This window comes from Nothobranchius furzeri, chromosome 4 (genome assembly GCF_043380555.1).
Source record: "Nothobranchius furzeri strain GRZ-AD chromosome 4, NfurGRZ-RIMD1, whole genome shotgun sequence".
Classification (NCBI taxonomy): Eukaryota; Metazoa; Chordata; class Actinopteri; order Cyprinodontiformes; family Nothobranchiidae; genus Nothobranchius; species Nothobranchius furzeri.
The window spans coordinates 47,402,679-47,422,711 of NC_091744.1; the positions used below are offsets into that span (position 1 = coordinate 47,402,679).

Sequence of the window (20,033 nt, forward strand, 5' to 3'; positions counted from 1 at the left end):
GACAGGGGTGAGGAGTGAGCACCACCCCACCCCTGTCACATGGACCTCAAGGGATAAACCATCAGTCCTGCTCAATGGTCAACTTTCCTCGCGGAGCCACCCATAAAGACAGTGGGAGGGTTAATAAAACCAGTTGTCACGAGAGACAATACACTTTATCTGACTTCTTATTGAAGAAACCAAAAGTGAAACAAACTCTGAGATAACATTTCTGTTGGTTGACGAAAGCACGGCCCAACAAAGAGTCGGTGTTTTAGAACAACATGGCTGAATGTCGGTAATAATCAGGAAACATGATGCTATTGGGCCCTGTTTATGATCACAATGTTGAATATCCATCCATGTCATTGGTGCAAGATTAAATAATAAAATGATATATTTTATTATACGAGTTTCTGATAAACGGTTACATTAAATGTTGTACAGATCTGTCTCTAATGCAACTTTATGCAAACCAACATAATAAAACCACAGTGATCAACAAGCAAAGTAAAACAAAGCAAGTGGATTCGCACCCTGAGCTGCGTCTGAAGGAGCCTTCCGTTGTGTGTTTATAGAGTCCGTCGGAAGGAGGCTGGTCAGGCTAGTCTTACTTTCACACTGCTGCAGAGGTTTTTGGCACCAGCCAGACACATTTGAGAGGATTATGAGCTCCTCCTGCCAGCACAGTCTTTTGATCAGCAGCCAGGTAATATCAGACAATCTACATTAATCCCCAGCACCCCCTTTCCTCATTACTTCTTGTTCTCATTCTGGCCGACCTCCCCGTTTTTCCAAGTTGTTATCAGTCAGAGGGATAATTAAGCCTTGTGGGACCGCTCTAGGACCCTCTCTTCTAACTTGTCAAAAGTTAGTGGGAGGCACATCAAACACCTTTGAAACAAGCTAAATGAGAACGCTAATCTGCCAGACAGCAGACGTGTTGCTTTTTATTCTCTGTGACCCTCATCCTGTACTTAAAAGCACAAGTTCACACGGATTCAGATGTCAGTGTGAAATTGTGTCCTCTAAATAATTTACACCCAGAAAGAAAGAAATGTTTGACGCATAAAAAACTCTGCTTCACACACACACACACTCCCGATGAAAAAGAGACACAAAAACTTCCTTCTAACATGGAAAGTTGATTAGATGATTAACACTAATAGAAATCTTTAGGTTGAAAGAAAAATCCTGAAAAGTTTTAGACCCTTGAGGGAAGGTTTGTAGATATGATTTTGTTATATCCGATCTGCCCTTTAAAAATTCCAGGTTGTGTTGGACTTTATAGACCCTTTTACTACCTACGTCATCAAAAGTTGCGCGCGCAGCCTGGCAACGAGAGTGAAGGCTTCCTCATTCACACTCGATACTAAAACAGCGTTTTAAACCCTTTGTTTTGAAGTTCTGAGCACATAAACATGTCGGGTTGTTGCGTGTATGGATGCCAGAATCGCTTCTCTTCAAGCAGTGGACTGAAACTGACTCTTAGTGTGACACTGCTCCTCCTAACAGTTTCGGAAGCAGCTGGGAGCTGTATGCAAAACTTCTTCGGTTTGTGGAAGCTGATCTTCTTCAGTGGAGCTGGCTCTACATTTTTCCTGCTCAGGTCTTTCCATGCACATGCCTGAGATGTAACTGCAGCCATTTCTGTTTTTCCCAGCCTAACACAAAGCTCAACTTTGAATAAAATTGCTGCTGCGTGGCTGCAGCATGACCCAAGTCTGGAACATCAAAATGACAGAATTGAAAAAAAATTTATACGCTTTATTTCATGCTTCAAATAAACATTTCATTCTAATTCATCTGTATTTTCCCACTGCATATTAGTATAAACTGTATTTCTCTAAAATTAACACGAATGTACAATGAGCACGCTAAAAAAAGAAACCTGTGCTATACTCACCCTGCCATGCAGGTACAGTTGGCTGTGAAGACGTAGTTCTCTGGTTTGTTTACTATGACCCAAGCCTCGTACATAGCAGTCTTGTGTCCTTGTCTTTGGCTAGGAAGGACTTCTGCCTTCAAGACGCAAAACTCAGAGTCTATGTCGTGATATTTTACTTTCTGTACGTGGCCACAGACAACATAGTTGTATGCTGCTAACGATTTGTATGCCCGTAGCTTCTCACGTGTGTACTTACTGGGCCTCTCCACTAAAAACGTATACATATATCGGGCCACTGGATATCTGGCCACACACCTACATCTTCCACCCATTCCGTAATGCCACAGGGATCCGGGAGTCTGTTGCCATTCGTTAAAGTGAGTTTAATAATATAACATTCAAGATTTGCCGGTGATAACCCCGCAGCGTAGCTTGATAAAGCCTGACACAACGCCATTCTCTGTTGCCAAGCTGCCCGCGCATTCTCGCTGACGTCATATTGTTTACAAACAGTAAAAGGGTCTATTTTGACCCTTTACACCAACGTCACCTGATCACATGGGTCCGACATGGGCTAGATTTTTATGAGCACTACTCAGCCTGAAGCAGCTCTGTGACAGGAAGTGGTTGCGCCCCCCCGTAGGCCAGGGAGGGGTTTGACCGCCAGTGCTGCAAAGAGAGTGGGTGATTTTTACTTGTGACAAAATAGCATGAGGTAATCAGTAAACAGTGTGAAGTTATCTGTGAGCTCCACAGAAACACAACTCTGCACAAAAAGTGTGTTGTCGTTGGACATTCTGCTCAATTTTATAGCTTTTTCTCAGATTCTGAACTAGGAAATGGCTGCAGGCAGTGAAGCTGCTGGCAATACGATCAAGCCACTGACGTTGTCAGAATTCACCCTGCACCATTTATACCATGAACAGCATTTGACTTTACACTGGAGCTGATTTACGAGCCTTGAAAAGCCCAGATCCTTACCAGTGTTTGTCACTGAGTCACGAGGACCAGGGGGACAAGTTATCTCATAACGGTAAAGCTCATCATCTCCACTAAATAACATATTTCCACAAATGTAACTACACCGGAACAATATTATTAGTATTGAACAATACTGGAGAGATAAACATACTTCCACCATAGTGAAATATAGTATTATCAGTAACAAATAAAGTAAAATAAACTTATCACATTTGTGATTTGGGGTCCATCACAGTCAGTCCCCGTCTTTCTTACGAAATAAATGAACGATGATCTTATCCGGTACAAAGTGTTCGCTGCAAAACCAAAAATACTTTGAGGGTTGCTAGTCGGTTTAATTGACAGCTGCTGTTCATCCCTGCCTTCAGTCAAAGTACCAATCTGTCAAAAGTTTATGATATAAAGACAAGTTGGGTTCACACCCTTGTCTGTGAGTGCAGCCAGCCGCGTGACTAGCTGTTACTATTTTACAGTAAAACCAACAAACTAAAAGTGATATGTGACCGCAGGATCCTGCTGAAGGCTCTCAGTCATCCGGGTCATGGTAATCCAAAAGGGTTCAAATGAAGGCAACTGGAATTCTTTGGTTTCTTGAAGATGTTTCGCTTCTCAACCGAGTAACTTTGTCAATTCTGACTGGAATATGGAAGGGTCATGCTTATAAGCTGTAGCTGTCGGCTGTTGCTTAACAAGCAGAAGCTACTCTGAATATTGTACTCTGAATACCCAGAGTAGAATATTCAGAGTAGCTTCTGCTCGTTGAGCAACAGTAGAATTGACAAAGTTACTCGGAAGAGAATTGAAACTTCTTCAAAAAAACCAAAGAAGTTCAGTTGCCTTTTGGATTTGACTGCAAACTAGCTTGTTTTTGACTAGATTAACTGAGTGGCAATAGATGTAAATAGTTCCATTGACATCCATCACAGCGGAAGAGGTGTTCCCATGAGTAGTGTGACATCGGGTGCAAAGGGTAAGTTATAGGGAAGTCTGCCCAGTTTTCCTCATATCGAGGTACAACTTGTATGGATTGTGTATTTGTACAATGAGCAGGTACATAAAAGTAAAATCTAGGTAGAGATCCCAGCATAATACCAAAACAGCCTGTCGATTTCACTCTTGTTGTGGCTTTCTTTGTGAGTTTGTGGACTGAGCTGGAAGAACACATTTGAGTCACTTTTACACATTCATTCTAGACTGTCAGGAGCGTCAGTAGTCTCACAACACACAGCCACAACAGCCTGGCTTCTCCTCCTTACACTGGCCAGGAGTCTGGTCTGCAGTTAAATGATCCTCCTAATCCTCTACCAGGAGTTGCTAAAGCTCAAGCCTACCTGGCAGAATACACAACTACAATGTGCGGTTTGGGTCACGCTGGCAATTTGACAAAGCTGATCTCAATTGTGTTTAAGTGGGTTGAGGTCTGGAATCGTGACTTTTCCATTCACTCCAGTCCCAAATTCCTGGGAGATTGTGTTTGGGGAAAAATGTTCCCTGCAAGTTTGATCTCAGTGAAGGTGACTAATACAGCATTCAAACAACCCTATGTACACAATATTAATTGATGTTTTTTGTGATATCGTCAAGTTCAGGCATTTAAATAAAGTTATCGATGAGCAAGTTTAGTGTAAAGGAACTTAACGGGTCTGTGAAAAGTTCTGATCTGAACCCAGTAAAGCCCATTTGGCATTAAGACATCCAACATCAGACGCTGACCTCACTGATGTGCTTCTGTAGGAAGCTTCCCTTTAAGAGGATGTCAGAACCTTTCGTTCGTTCGTTCGTTTTGTTTATTTCATTCAATCAATCAAATAAGTTACATTAAAACAATTCATGTTCACAAATAATCATAAATGAAAAGGAGCAGAAAGAAAAAACTTATATCTGCCCCCTTTTCACATCAAGACATTAGCTGTTCAACTCAAGGAATTTCATTCATCTAACCCCCACCTCAACACAAAACAAGTCAATCAGCCTACTTAAGGTCTTATTACTTCATCATGATGCGTTTCACATTTTTTTAAATACAGAAAATGATTTAGATTGCTTCACTGTTGAGTCTATTCCATAAACAGACACCTTTAACTGAGATACATCTTTCCATTATCGCTGTTCAGAATCTTGGTGTTTTTAAAATATCAGTTCCTTTTAGATTATAATTAATTTTTCTTTTTACAAATTTCTTTTGAATATTAATTGGTAGAATTCCTTTATGTGCTTTGTACATGTTTTAAAAAATGATATTCTACTAGTTTGTCAAATTTCATTAGGTCTAGTTGTGAAAACATCGGATCAGTATGATCCCTGTGTCCACTTCCACTAATAACTCTCACTGCTCTTTTCTGTAAAAGAAAAATTGAACGCGTATATGTTTTGCAGGTACTTCCCCATACTTCCATACATTATGTCATATATGGAAGAATTAATGAGTTATACAGAATATGCAAAGCTTTTATGTTCAACAATTCCTTCGTCTTATTTAGTACTGAAATAGCTCGAGATATGTTAATTTGAATGTAATTTATGTGAGACTTCCACGATAAGTGTTCGTCAATAATAACACCTAAAAATTTTACTTCTTTTACTCTTTCTATCTCAATTCCTTCAACATTTATTGATGCATCAGCACTTTTTTTTTACCACTACAAGAAACTATAAACTTAGTTTTAGCAATATTTAACAAAAGCCTATTGATATCAAACCATATTTTAATTTTTGTAAATTCATTTTCAACTAAATTTACAACATATTTTATATTTTCTCCTGAATAAAATAAGGTAGTGTCATCTGCAAATAGTATGCACTTGAATAATTTTGAAACCAAAGCAATATCATTAACGTATAAAAGAAAGTAATGGTCCAAAGACCGATCCTTGTGGTACTCCACAACTAATATTATGTATAGAAGATTTTATATTATTAATTTCCACAAACAGTTGTCGGTTCGTCAAATAACTTCGGACCCACTCATGTGCTACTCCTCCTCCTGTATTTGTGTAATTTATCTAATAATATTACATGATCCAGCATGTCATACGCTTTTTGTATATCTACAAAAACACTCACCAAATATTGTTTATTATCTATTGCTATTGAAATCTCTTCTACTAAGTCAGTTATTGCAGTTGAATGATTAGAATGAAACCCATGTTGACTATTATGCAAAACACTATACCTATTAATAAACTTTTCCAGTCTAACAACAAATAATTGTTCCAGAATTTTTGAAAACTGCGGAAGCAGTGATATTGGCCTATAATTAGAGTATTCATGCTTATTTCCACCCTTATAGAGTGGTATCACTCTAGCAGTTTTCATATGTGCTGGAAATATTCCTTTAACAAATGATAGATTGCATATATATGCAAATGGTTTAATAACTAGGTCTATGATGTTTTTCACAAGAGACATATTCATGTCGACATAATCATTTGAAGTCTTGTTCGGACACTGTTGCACTATTTGTAATATCTCATTCTCATTTACTTTATCAAGAAAAATACTATCCACAACATCTTTTATTGTTTTTCCGGTATTATTGTCATTTTTAACTTTAGGAATTTGTTTAGCTAAATTTGAGCTGATGTTCACAAAAATTTATTAAAGTCATTTACGATTTCTTTTTTATCATAAATATCCATCTTGTTTTTTATAAAGTAATTTGGTATTTGTGGTCATACTTTATCTTTTTTTAGAAGTTTACTAATTACACCCCATGTGTTCTTCGTGTTATCCTTGTTTTTATCTAACAATTAACTGTAATACTCCCTTTTCTGATGTTTTATAATCCATAATAGTTTGTTTTTATATTTTTTATATCTCACTTCTGATTCTTTTGTCCTAAACTTCAAAAAGCTTATATATAAATAATTTATTTTTCTTGCAGGCATTTTTTATACAATTTGTCATCCACAGTTTGTTAATTTTCTTGGCATTACCTCCTGCTTTGATCATTTTACAGTTCTTATTGTACAAAGTCAACAGTTCATGAAAGTATTATAGGCAATATTTACGTCATCTTTGTACACATCATCCCATTTCTGCTTCTTTAGGTCTTCTTTAAAGGCATCCAATGCTGTGACTGATCTATTTCTTACATATACTTCTGTTGTGTCTTGGACAGGTTCGCGCTCAAGAATAGAAAATATGGGAAGATGGTCACTCACATCCGTCAGTAAGATTCCACCTAATAACAACCTATCTTCTGTTTTCATGTTAGTAAAAATATTATCAATAATGGTTGCACTATGTGTTGTAATCCTAGTTGGTTTAGGGAACAACCCTGTGCTATACATAGAATCCATAAACTCCTCTGATATATTCTGCCCTCCCTCTAGATCTACATTAAATTCACCACAAAGAAACACAGTTTTACTTTGAGACGTATCAAACACCTCAGTTATTCTATCTGTAAACTTCTCTACACATGACCCAGGTTTCCTATAACACACCTGATGATGATATTCTTACCCATTTCATTGATTATCTCTACTGTAACCATTTCCATAATATTACTAATAACAGTTGTCATGTGCCCCACAAGTTTACATTTGAATTTAACATCTACATATAAAGCAACCCCCTTGATCTATGCTATTGGAATAATATAAATTATAACCCTCAATCTGAACATCATTTACATCAGTTTCCATTAACCATGTTTCTGTCACTGCAATTATACTGAAGCGTTTACTAACTTGATTCAAATAATCTGTTATTTTTCCTAAATAACACTTTAAACTACGGCTATTGAAATGAATAATAGTCAGTGCTCTATCCATCACAGGCCCTATTATATCATTATATTCTCCCACTGTATATTATTTACATTCATTAATAACAGGAAAAAGCAAATTATAATCTGTATTCTTCTCTAATTCATATATTTTATCATGAATTTCATCTATTGAGCTAATATGTGTGTCCATTCAAAAGTTATTGAGTCCATTCAGTGTTTGTATCCGACCTTGTTCCTTTCATGATTCAGTACTGGCTGCCTCCTCCTGGATCCTTCTCTGCTTGTACTTATCAAGTTCTGTCATGTTTTTTATCGGCTTCACAGATCCGGCCAGGTCACGTATCCATACAGTTCCATTCCGGGTCCAAGTGCCAGTAATTTTCTGTAGTTTTCTTAACTTCCTTGCTTCTCTTGCTACGTCCCCATTCTTTTTCGTCAAGTGTTCACTTAAAAACACCTTCGTTCCTTTCAGTTTTTTAGCTTGCATTAACACGTCATTTCTCTGCTTCCTGCTGGTGAATCTAATTATTATAGTTGGTTTAGCTTTGTCCGTGTTCCTGGGCAGTGTGTGGCAGATGGATTTTGCCTCACTTTTAATGTTTATGTCCTTACTGTGCAGAAAGCCAACCACTTGTTGCTCCAGCGACTGTAGTTCCTCCCGCGGTGCATCCTCTGTTGTGTCTGCATTAACTGCAGCTCTGGCATAACTTTTATGTCGCGTTTCCAGCCCGGTTATCACCAGGTCCTCTCTCCGCGTGTACTGCTCCAACTCCTCAATCCTCTCCTCCAACAAAGCTATCTTCTTGTCCCGTTCCGTCAGCACTGTTTATAGCAATTTCACTTCATTGACAAGTTTAAACAAATGCTCCTGCTGCGATGTTAACTTTGTCAGTTCACCCGACTTAAAGTTTAGGGAGCGCTTGATATCCTCCATGTCCTCCGTAGCCAGCATATCTTTGTGTGTTTTTTAGGCATTTAGTATTATTTAACCCAATCTTCAGTTGAATGGCTAGCGCTAGCCGAGCTAGCAACAGCAAACTCTCGTCACCGCCGCTGTCACGCCGCTCCTCCGCTGCTGTCGGTCCAGTCTAGCTCCTTATGGAGAGCCTTCGTCGAAGAGTTAAAACTGTTATAGCTGCAAATTCCATAATAAAACCCAGTGGATTATGGGTAGGATGTCGACTTATGAGCACGTAGAGATAAACATCTCATTACTTTCAGTTTGACACCATGATGGTTTTATGAGCAGGAACAATTGGCGACAAGGTTTCTGTCAAACTACGTCAACGATTCAGCTCTAAATCACTGGTACGTAATTTAATAAATAATTTAGATTTCTAGCTCATGAATAAATCCTACAGGTGTTTATCAGAAATAACTCCCACAAACATTTCATTCAGTTAGAGGAAACACGGCAGGAAAAATGTCACTTTTTTATAGGATTTTTTGGTACATCTCAAGTCAAGCCCAGCTCAGAAAAATACCAGCCCTGTCACTTATTTTTAAAGTGTGGGTATAGGTTTGAAAAAGTCCCATTAAGTGAACGGTTCAAATGTGAAGGTGGAAAGCATGTCACACTGCAGCTCAGAGGAGGAGGAGTCCTGCCTCCTTATCTGTTTCTCCTTCCAACTTTAACTTCTCTTCATGCGCCGCTCACCCCTCGTACCTCAGGTGTAGATGATCCTTTTCCTGTTCGAGCCTTTTCCTTTGCTTCTCACTGAAAATTATAATCTGGAAACGATGAGCTAAAAGATTTCCATTAGCAGCTTTAGTTTCATACATAGACTAAAAGGATCTCTGGTAGGGCTGAAAGGCTCAGATTAGTCTTCAAATGCTGAAGATTTTATATTTAGTTGAACAACAGCTTTTAAAAGCGTGAACACTTGAATTTGCCTGTAAAATAACATTGTAGTTGTGTATTCTGCCAGGTAGGTTTGGGCATCGAGCATCGCCTCGGTTGGAACCAGGAGTAAATATCAGTTTTTCTCAGAATCGTGTTTTGTTTTGATTCGTTTCAATTCCCACGGTGCCGATCGGAAGAGGAATCTGCAGCTGATCTCTGCGAGAAAAAAAACTGTTCGGCCAATTCTAATCAAGTCCTACAGAGCCGATCATACCAGATGTCTGCTGGTCCTACTCAGTGACTGCAGAAAAAAAACTACTCTGCAGCCCGCAAAAATGCAAACATGTCTGACAAACTTTTAACTCCTGCAGCGAAAATATACGCTGCAGAGGAAGCTCGTTAAAATGCGTCAACACAGAAGAATGAATACAAGTTTGACAGAAGAAACTCCGGGCAGTGTGAGGTGAGCTTGTCTCGCTGCAGAAATAAAAACACACACAGAGCATCAACAGTCAAACGCAGCCACTGTGACCGTCAGAAGACTGAGCTGTAAAATAATTAAAGTCATCATGCTAGCAGCCTTTGTCTGTGGTGGACCACACAGCGTTCTGGTATAGGAGCAGATAATAAATGAATAAATAAATAAATAAATAAATAAATAAAAGCATCTCACAACACATAACGTTGTGAGTTCTTTTATTTATTATTTGAAGTATTTAGTCTGTTGAGAATTTTGACATTTTAAACTGTTAGATTGTTATGGACAGCAGCAACGTGACTGAATGGCTGCTGCAACGCATCGGCCTAGACCCGCAGTCATCCTGGACGTGATCATCCTGAGAGTTTTAGCTGAAAACAGCTGGACTTTTCTGGTTGTGTTGAAGACGTTTTCCCTCATCCTGGAGGCTTCTTCCAGACTTTGGCTGTGGTCAGAAACAATCACACTGATTGTGCTGTGAGTCTTTTTCTTTCTTTCTTGAAAACATGTTTCTATTCTAAATGAAGGTGATTTTATTCATCATGAAATAAAAATTCATGTTGTTTTAGATTATTTCATCAAGTAAGACTTGTGGTTAGCTGGCGCGTTCAAAACATGTAATGTTTTTTGATTCTGCCACTTGAAAAAAATCGAAATCGGGAATCGATAGGAACCAGAATTGAAACGAGTAATTGGAATCGAAATCATTCAAATTCAAACGATGCCCAACCCTACTGCCAGGTATGCTGATGTGTGGCAGAACTGTGATGTGAAGTCTTCGTATTGGGATGAGCTGAGTGTGTCTTTGGTTGGTATGAAGCAGAGACCCCTGCTGTGTTTGTCTTCGTTTGTCCCAAACAGGACACCATAAGGAATGCGTGTCCGACATAAGGGCTCAGATAAGGCCACAACAGCTGATGAACAAGAAAACGCCATGTAGACGCTCTTGGTACTGTTCCCACCAAACATTTACTCCAACAGCACATTATGTAAGCAGTAGCAATCATCTCATTCTCTATAGAGATGTCAGATCACAACTGACCTGTAAGGAAAACACGCTTACATCATGTGACCTGCGGCAGAACCACGTGGCATCAGGCTCAGAAAAGTCCTCCTGCTTCTCATTAAAGTTTAGACAACTATTAGGACTTAGTAGGTGTTGTATTGCTGATCTGGACTGGACCATAAAGTTTTTGATTATTTCTTTGTAACATGTCAAATTACACAGTTTTACCCAGTTGTTACCCAATTGTTACAGTAGCATTACCACACTATTACCATGTTATTAGCAAGCTGTAATGTAATGTGCTACCAAAATATTATAGTAACAATACAATAATAAAACAAATAAAACACCTAAAAGGCAAATATTTTGCTGATGGGCTGCACATCTACTACATTTTGCTGTTTTTATCTAAAAGCATTTTATGTTCAGAAATGATGATGATGATGATAAAGTAGAGTTTTAAAGGGGCAGTTTTGGCTTTTAGCACCCCCTAGTGTCCGTTTGTAGACCTGAAAGCAAAACCAATCTCCTCACTGTGTATTTATCTATTCAACACGTTGATCTAACGGCTGAAACATCTCCCATCCTTCCTCATTGTCTACAGGAGTGATTCATCCCTAAGTTAAACAAATCAGCTGTGTTCATGATCTGAAACTTGCAGGAAACGTGCTGCAAGCAGACTGCATCACCAACCGAGCGGCTCACAAGTCTGAAGTTGCAAGTGGAATATTCTGGCCATGGGGGCTGGGTTGCCTTTCATTGACCCTGTAAAGGGTCATTTTGGAACATACAGGCTCAAGAAAATGATTTAAAAATATGAAAAGTTGCAACGTATCCCTTGTGTGTTCAGAGTGTGTGATGTAAATGCCTCCAAGCTGCTACACCAGAACCTCCTGAGTCAAAGCCATTTCTGTTTGCTAACCCTGATCATTTGTGGCAGCCATCTTGAACTGGTAGTCGATCAGATGGAAAACGAGCATCTAAGGATTATTTTCTGAGAATGTATTTAGGATCCATTCAGTGCTTTGTGAGGCATTTAGTCAGACACAATAACTCACAGGCAAAAACATGATCAACCATCTTCACATGTCTGGTGTTGGAATCAACAAGAATGCGCCATTCCAGGGATACTGACTGCTGCAGCTCTTCCACTAATCTTTAGATGCATCAGACAGTTAGCGCTTCCAGACTGAACTCGGGTGAGTCCACACTTCTGGGTGGAATGGTGAGACAAACTCTGATAAGGTTTTCTGGTTGCAACAAATAAAATGTGCAAAAATGTGACATGAGTGCAAGAAGAAGGTAGTGAAAGCAGAATCCTACCTGCCTGCTGTTGAGGTCAGGTTGTAGTTCTGTCGCTTTGGGGTTTGGTTTTCCTGACATGGATACTTCAGTCCCAACAGGTGACCTTCAGAAAACTGAAGAAGGAAAGAGAAAATCAGGCTGCCCATCCGAGTTAATCATTCAACAAACCCTGTTGTTTGTGTTCAGCCACACATCCTCTAATGAACTGTTGGCCCATTACAGGGAGGACAGCATGTTCTGTCACACTCAGACACCACATTCTCTAGTGAAAATGCTCATTTCCAAAACAATGCATCCATATTCAGCTTATTATTGACAGCCTCCACAGCTAACATCTCATTAATTATAAGTACAAGTTCACTCCTGACATCTAAAACATGCAGACACGGGTAGATTTATGTTCCAACCTTCATAGCTTCTAACACATTCAGGTACTAACACTGAAACTGTGACTGTCTGATTCCATTCAGTTTATTTATGCAGAGCATTGAGGTTATTAAAATCTATGCAGGAAATATGACTTTTAAAGAGGAAAAATGGCAAAGATCCACAAAAATAGATGGGTCTTCTAACATCTTAGCATGAAACATAAGTTAGACTAACAGGAAGTCCTGTACTGGTCGTCTGCATCTTCTGTGTGGGGCTCAGAGGTTGTTGTGTTTGGATTTGGTGAGACTAAAACATGTTCTGTTCCTGCTGCATGCAAGATGCTAAACTACGGGAGGGAACGGGTTGGATTCCCGAGAGCCTTCAGACCTGATTAAAAAAACACAGACTGATATGAGCAGATGGACTTTACTAGACTGCCTACAAGTACGGACATCCACCCACCTTCCAAATTTCTCTTAACTAATGGAAAGCTACAAATCTGGGGTTGTGTGTGTGTGTGTGTGTGTGTGTGTGTGTGTGTGTGTGTGTGTGTGTGTGTGTGTGTGTGTGTGTGTGTGTGTTACGTGAATAATGAACTCAGAGCCAATCGAATGTTTCTTGGGTTTGAGATTTCTTTAAGGAATAAAGATGCAAAACTATCATTAAATTACACATTATTATTAAATGATGCAGAAATGAGTTTGTAGCCCTTTACCTGGCTGGTCAACTAATCGGTAGAGCATTTCTTAGCTCCCTACAAAGGCATTCAATTAACTTAAAGAAAATAGTAAAACAAGAAGATTTTAAAGAATATGGAGTTGTTTGAAGAAAAGGGGTTTCTCACTGAGCTGAATTTAGCCATCAGAATCCAAATCAAATCAAATCACTTTTATTGTCACGTCACATGTGCAGGTACACAGGTACAGTACATGCGAGTGAAATTCTTGTGTGCGAGCATCACAGCAACAGTTGTGCAAAATACAATAACGTAAAAACAAGCAAAATATAAAAATGGCTAATCTAAGTAATAATATATATTGTATGTAAGGTATATACATTACTAAATGTGTGTGCTAAGTATTTTATTTTTTATTTTTCTATGTGTGTGCATGTGAGTGTGTATAGTGTGTATATACATATTTAACAAATGAATAAAGTAAACCATAAGATAAGAGATATAAAATGTACAGAGGTTGGTATGTGCAAAACAGTGGCATTAATGTACAGTATGGAGTGTGTAATGTTGGAGTTTCAGTAGTGAGGGTGAGGTGTCTGTGAAGTGTTCAGCAGTCTGATGGCCTGATGGAAAAAGCTGTCTCTCAGTCTGCTGGTTCTGGACCGGATGCTGCAGAACCTCCTTCCTGATGGAAGTAGTCTGAACAGTTTATGGCTGGGGTGACTTGAGTCCTTGATGATCCTCCCCGCTTTCCTCAGGCACCGCTTCCTGTAGATGTCTTGGAGGGAGGGCAGCTCACCTCCAATAATCCTTTCGGCACACCGCACTACTCTCTGGAGAGCTTTGCGGTTGTAAGCGGTGCTGTTGCCATACCAGGTGGAGATGCATCCAGTGAGGATGCTCTCAATGGCACAGCGATAGAAGGTCCTGAGGATGCGGCGGCTCATGCCAAATCTTTTCAGTCTCCTGAGAAAGAAGAGGCGCTGCTGTGCCTTCTTCACTGTATTGTTCGTGTGCACTGACCACGTAAGATCCTCAGCCAGATGAACTCCAAGGAAACGGAAGCTGCTCACCCTCTCCACAGCGTCGCCGTTGATGGTGATGGGGGGGGGGGGGTGTTCCTCTGCACCTCCGGAAGTCCATTATCAACTCCTTTGTCTTTGTGACGTTGAGGGTGAGACGGTTGTCCTGACACCAGTGGGTCAGGGCGCTGATCTCCTCCCTGTAGGCCGTCTCATCGTCGTTGGTGATGAGACCCACCACTGTGGTGTCGTCTGCAAACTTCACAATGATGTTGGAGTTTCTCGTGGCCATGCAGTCGTGGGTGTAGAGTGAGTACAGGAGAGGGCTCAGCCCACACCCCTGTGGAGCACCAGCGTTCAGTGTGATGGGGGATGAGGTGGTGCTGGCCAGTCTGACCACCTGGCATCTGTCAGACAGAAAGTTAAGGATCCAGCTGCAGAGGGAGCTGCTCAGTCCTAGATCCTGCAGTTTCCTGTCTAGCTTCGATGGAACGATGGTGTTGAATGCTGAGCTGTAATCTACAAACAGCATTCTCACATACGTGTCCCTCTTCTCCAGGTGTGACAGGGCAGCATGGAGTGTCAGGGCTACGGCATCATCAGTGGACCTGTTGTGGTGGTATGCAAACTGTAGAGGGTCCAGTGAATCGGGCAGTGCAGAGCAGATGAAGTCCCTGACCAACTTCTCGAAGCATTTGCTCACGATGTGGGTCTGGGCTACAGGTCGCCAGTCATTCAATGAGGAGATGGTGGAGGATTTGCGTACAGGGACAATGGTGGCCATTTTGAAGCAGGCTGGGACTACAGACAGAGAGAGGGAAAGGTTGAAGATGTGTGTAAACACTCCAGCCAGCTGAGCCGCGCATGACCCGAGGACGTGGCCAGGAATCCCGTCCGGACCAGTAGCTTTGCGTGCGTTCACCCTCCTGAAGCACCTCCGCACATCCTCTTCAGACACAGTGTGCGCACTGACGTCATCCGCGGTGCGCTCACTGTCCGGTCTCATGGTGTTCGCTGAGTCGAATCTGGCGTAGAATGCGTTTAGATCCTCACACAGAGAGGCCGTGGTCTGCGGTGTGCTGGTTATCTGGTTAAATCCGTGCTCCAGCATCCCGAAGCATAGATATTTGAGTCTGCAATACAGCCTGACCAAGGTTACACAAAACATATAGAAAAAACAGATACAGGCAGACCACAAGAGCCGCCATTCAAGGCGCTCATAGCCAGAAACACTGAAGAGTTTTTGACACTGGTCATGGGGACTCCGGCTCTTTTAAAAGAACTGCTCTTATGGCTCGGCTCACTAAAATGAACCGTCTCTTTCAGTTCTCAAATGGCTCCTCACAATGTTTTGTTTCTTGAATTTATACAAAACTGCGTAAACTGTATTACTAATCTTCAAATGTGCAATGTATGAAATGTTTGTTATTGAAATAACTTATTTCATTCTACATGAAGCAGCGTGCTACAAAAACACTTTTTAAATGATGATAAAACAAACTCTGCAAGTAAAACATTTATTAACGTTAACTATCAGAGCCTGTTGGATATATTTACCCTTTGCATTTCCACACTCTGACTTTTAATTGTTACTGTAGTTAAAATGTGTCCAAATCTAGCTGCCTGATCCGTTTTCAATCATGTCCTCACTTGTTTTTATGTTCTCCTCTTTTACAGATTTGTCCCCACATATACAGTGGGGCAAAAAAGTATTTAGTCAGCCACCGATTGTGCAAGTTCTCCCACTTAAAATGATGACAGAGGTCAGTAATTTTCATCATAGGTACACTTCAACTGTGAGAAACAGAATGTGAAAAATAAATCCATGAATTCACATGGCAGGATTTTTAAAGAATTTGTAAATCAGGGTTGAAAATAAGTATTTGGTCAATAACAGAAATTCAACTCAATACTTTGTAACATAACCTTTGTTGGCAATAACAGAGGTCAAACGATTACTATAGGTCTTTACCAGGTTTGCACACACAGTAGCTGGTATTTTGGCCCATTCCTCCATGCAGATCTTCTCGAGAGCATTGATGTTTTGGGGCTGTCGCCGAGCAACATGGACTTTCAAATCCCTCCACAGATTTTCTATGGGGTTGAGGTCTGGAGACTGGCTAGGCCACTCCAAGACTTTCAAATGCTTCTTACGGAGCCACTCCTTTGTTGCCCGGGCGGTGTGTTTGGGATCACACCAAGCTGCTTGCCTATTGTAGATTCACTCTTCCCAGTCTGGTGCAGGTCTACAATTCTTTTCCTGGTGTCCTTCGAAAGCTCTTTGGTCTTGGCCATAGTGGAGATTGGAGTCTGACTGTTTGAGGCTGTGGACAGGTGTCTTTTATACAGATAATGAGTTCAAACAGGTGCCATTAATACAGGTAACGAGTGGAGGACAGAAAAGCTTTTTACTACAGGTCTGTGAGAGCCAGAGATTTTCCTTGTTTGAAGTGACCAAATACTTATTTTCCACCCTGATTTACAAATAAATTATTTAAAAATCCTGCCATGTGAATTCATGGATTTTTTTCACATTCTGTCTCACACAGTTGAAGTGTAACTATGATGTAAATTACTGACCTCTGCCATTATTTTAAGTGGGAGAATTTGCACAATCGGTGGCTGACTAAATACTTTTTTGCCCCACATATAATTACAGGTCCATCAGTTACTGCAATGATTGTCCATGTGACCATTTTCTTAGCGGCTCCAGAGTACATTAGCTGTTACTCACTTTGACTCCTCCAAGAGGTAGCTGGCTCCTATTGGTCACGTCAACTAGCCTGCTCTGACACCCGTTTAGATCACGGCCGACACATCACTATTTGATACTTTAAGCTACTGGTTCCAAACTGGTTTCAGTGGTTCTTGAGGCAGAAACTTGACAGACTTCAAGACTCTCTGCAGCCCTCTGCTGACCAAAAACAGCAAATAACAGTCTTGTGGCTCAAGTAGGAGCACAAGTGGGAGGTCTCAGCTTTAGGACAACAGCTGATTAGTGTGCTGGAAGGCTAGCAGTTAGCTTTTTCAGTTCGCCGACTGTCAATAAACAGCTCAAAAAGAAGAAATTTGGACGCAAAGGTAAAAGAGTAACCAGAGTGAACATCGGCCTTCACTCGCTGAAGGGAGCTGAAGGATGCAACAAAATCACAGACTGATGGTGACCTGGCTTTGTTACTACTGGACCTGTAAATAGTAATATTTTTGTCCAATAGTGTGGATCTTTTTGCTCTGTGGCTTTTTTAGCATCAGTTGGCTCATGTTAGCGTTAGTTCCTTGTTAGCGCTACAAGAGCTACGGCAGGTTTGTTTACGGCAGTTGTAGTTCTTATTTCAACCATTAGAAAGAACTTACCGAGTGTTACTTTAATCTTTAGTCTGCAGACTGTATATCTGTGTTCCCTGTGAAGGAAACAACTCCAGGAGCTTTTCCGTAAAATCAGAACTTCAATTCAAGTTTATTTAGATAGCGCCAAATCACGACAAGAGTCGTCTCAAGGCACTTCACATAATAAACATTCCAATTCACAGTTCAGTAAGCCAATCAGAAATAATGTTTCCTATATAAGGAACCCAGCAAATTGCATCAACTTCAGACTCTAAACATGATTTTCTGTTTAGAAATGACCCGGACATTTCTAATCGTGCCTTCTGTTAGGCTGAACGATCCTCGGCTGCCTTTCTTACCCTAACCTTACCTCTGCCTGCTCATTGATCTCTGATTAGGACCGTTTCACCACCTGCAAAACTTTTACTGTCTTGAATTTTAAAAGTACCTCGAGGAGTGAACAGACTGCTAAACCGAATCCAAGGCAGAGATTTTCTCTTTCCAAACTCAGCACACCAATGAGGTCAGTCCAGGTAAAAGCCATTTCCTTTCATTGATCTCCCCATTAAATCTGGACCAATCACGATGAAAGGGATGCAGGTACACAGGAAGAGACAAATCAATGATTTTATAGGAGCAGGGATGGAGAAAGGGCTTGCAGATCAATGTGAGGATGATGACCCTAATATTTTTTACATTTTCACAGCCAACAAAGATACAAGCATCCTCTGGAGTTAACCAACGGAGAGTGGCTGACGGTAAATCCAGCCAGCAATAAATGTAATTTGAAAATTTAAAGGCTCCAATAAGTCCTGCCAGCACCTCTGCCAGCAGTATTTTTGATGAGGGTCAAGAGAAGAGCCAACATTCATTACAGCTGCCATATGTGTCTGAAGACGGCATCCTGTTTGACAGTGTCCTATTGGAAATAACATATGATGCAATTAGCTGCCATTATAAGTCAAACCCCACACAAACACAGGCGGGCTGAGGAGGAGCAGCACTGAATCACACTAATCCCACCGTGAGATGAAGGCAGGTTATTCTCTCACCGCCGAGGGGATGAGGGATTTGTGTCAGCCTGAGCTGCCGTTTTCACTAGCTCTGGTCCTGATGAGAGCCACGATAGAGCTGCTGCTGTCACTCAGGAGGGCTCCCCTCACCAGCCATCTGCAGGCACAAGATCCAACAAGTATCACACACAAAACCTGAGCTTCTAAACCAGTAAAGCAGACGGGATGAACATCCAGGGCTAACTTCAGCTGGATTTCTCCTTTTTTCTCTCTGCTTTCACGCTGATTTACATCATCACCACTGGTATTATCATCCGTATCCCTTCAAGCAGAGCTTTGACTCATCTTCCTCCAACCCTCATCCCCGCTGAGTCCGCCTATCAGTACACAGGCTCTCAACGCTCCTCAGACTGTCAGGGAAAACCTGCAGCTTGTTCCTCTCACTTCACACACCGTCCAGCTGAAACTACTCCTTTCCTCCAAGAGGGGATTTGGTGAACCGGAGAGCGAAGGAAGAAAAGCCGGAACAAACTCTGGCGAAGTTGGGAGATGGAGACGAGGATGCAGAGGAGAAAATAAAGGGAGTGAAATGAGAAAGACGCAGACAGAGCTTACCTGCCCACGATGCAGACACACGAGCAGGTCTCTAGCTTCTGTCGCCGCTCACCTACACTAAATCATTTCCATGACTCATGCAGGAGGGGGGTGAGGAGGAGGAGAGGGGGGAGATAACCGGCTCTCAGGAGAAGTGGAGTAAACAGTCGCTGCAGCGGCAGGAGGAAGCTCCTCTTCGCTGCAGTGCTGCTATCTCTCATTCTCGCATCTCCTCCTCTGTCTCCTCCTTCACTTTGATTCCCCCCCCCCCCCCCCATCACCACCTCTCTCATCCAGCTGCCCTCTCCTCCACCCCCTCATTCTCCTCGATAAGGTGTTCAACCCCTCCCCCCTTCTCTCTCACACACTCTAGCTGTCTCGGCTATGCATCCCAACTCACTGCAGGTTCACACTTCATTCCATGTTTGTGGATCAAACCACATGCAGATAGAATGTAATCGGTTTGGTTTCATGTAAAAAAAACATTCTTTTGGATTTGATAAAGTTTCCGAGGATGTTGTTCAATTCAATTCAATTCAATTTTATTTATATAGCGCCAAATCACGACAAGAGTCGTCTCAAGGCACTTCACATAATAAACATTCCAATACAGGTCAGTTCATTAAGCCAATCAGAAATAAGGTTTCCTATATAAGGAACCCAGCAAATCGCATCAAGTCACTGACTAGTGTTAGTGACTATACAGCAATCCTCATACTAAGCAAGCATAAAGCGACAGTGGAGAGGAAAACTCCCTTTTAACAGGAAGAAACCTCCAGAGAATCCTGGCTCAGTATAAGCAGCTGTAACGTGAGGA

The 20,033-nt window shown here is 41.1% G+C and overlaps 1 protein-coding gene across 5 annotated transcripts in view; it reads right to left on the reverse strand.

Moving 5' to 3' along the window:
* The window catches only part of LOC107395515 (alpha-1,3-mannosyl-glycoprotein 4-beta-N-acetylglucosaminyltransferase C), a 120,185-nt gene extending 100,711 nt beyond the window's left edge, over positions 1–19,474 (reverse strand). For 2 of the 5 annotated variants that reach the window (XR_011520297.1, XR_011520296.1), the window contains exons 1-3: positions 19,238–19,474; positions 18,662–18,779; positions 12,234–12,328 (exon numbers count right to left, since the gene is read on the reverse strand). The gene's annotated coding sequence lies outside the window, so the exon portion shown is untranslated. The remainder of the gene's footprint in view (positions 1–12,233; positions 12,329–18,661; positions 18,780–19,237) is intronic. The other 3 variants (XM_054737474.2, XM_054737476.2, XM_054737477.2) reach the window with 2 other exon arrangements.
* Positions 19,475–20,033: the final 559 nt, after the last annotated feature.